Raw genomic sequence first — 774 nt, 5'->3', positions numbered from 1 at the left:
GAAGCGGGAAATAAATCCAGACCTTTTGCCTTCCTAGCATTTCATACCTGGTGCTCATTTCCAGAAGGGTGAGCAATCTGGCCACCTTTGGACGTAACCAGCAAGGGACATCTACGTAAATGTCGTCAGCGTGTTCCCTGCTGGTTCCAGTGATTTTCTGTTATTGAGGAAAATGGGAAATTAATGTGAATCTTCCGTCAACCTATTAATTCTGTGTTCCCTTCACAGATGTTAATTCAAATGCGAAATCTGAGCCCGGCTTTGAGCCTCCCTTGCACTCGCAGCGGTGCACGTATGGGGCTCCTGTTTGGCTCCGTTTGTTACCTACGTGACACTCATCGATCATGATGATTGTGATGGCGATAGGTGGAAAATTTTCCCCTAGCTACTCGGGAAAAAATACAGACCTTATGTAGAATTTAGAAGGTTTTCTTCAGCTAAGCTAATTATTCAGGAAATGGTATTTTTCATTTCTCTGCAAGGAGCACAGGCAAGCAGATTCCATTCATAACCCAAATACCAAACAGCTTTAGCACCTTCAGTTTTAGTGGCTTATTTTATTAATACTAAGGTGGTGTGGTGGTTGGATTTTTTTTATTTTTTTTTGAATGCTTTTCCCTTTGGGCAGAAAGCTGCTCCCTTTTCGTCACAGCCTCTATAATGAATTGCCGTGTACAAAGCCGGTCATACAATACGCAGCAGCAGCACGGAACGAGAATCTTTGGGAAGAGTTTCCATAGAAACACTGACGTCCTCCTGGCGAACAGGACACCG

The sequence above is a fragment of the Cygnus olor genome, chromosome 18, assembly GCF_009769625.2.
Source record: "Cygnus olor isolate bCygOlo1 chromosome 18, bCygOlo1.pri.v2, whole genome shotgun sequence".
Lineage (NCBI taxonomy): Eukaryota > Metazoa > Chordata > Aves > Anseriformes > Anatidae > Cygnus > Cygnus olor.
Note: the sequence above shows the minus strand (reverse complement) of the source record.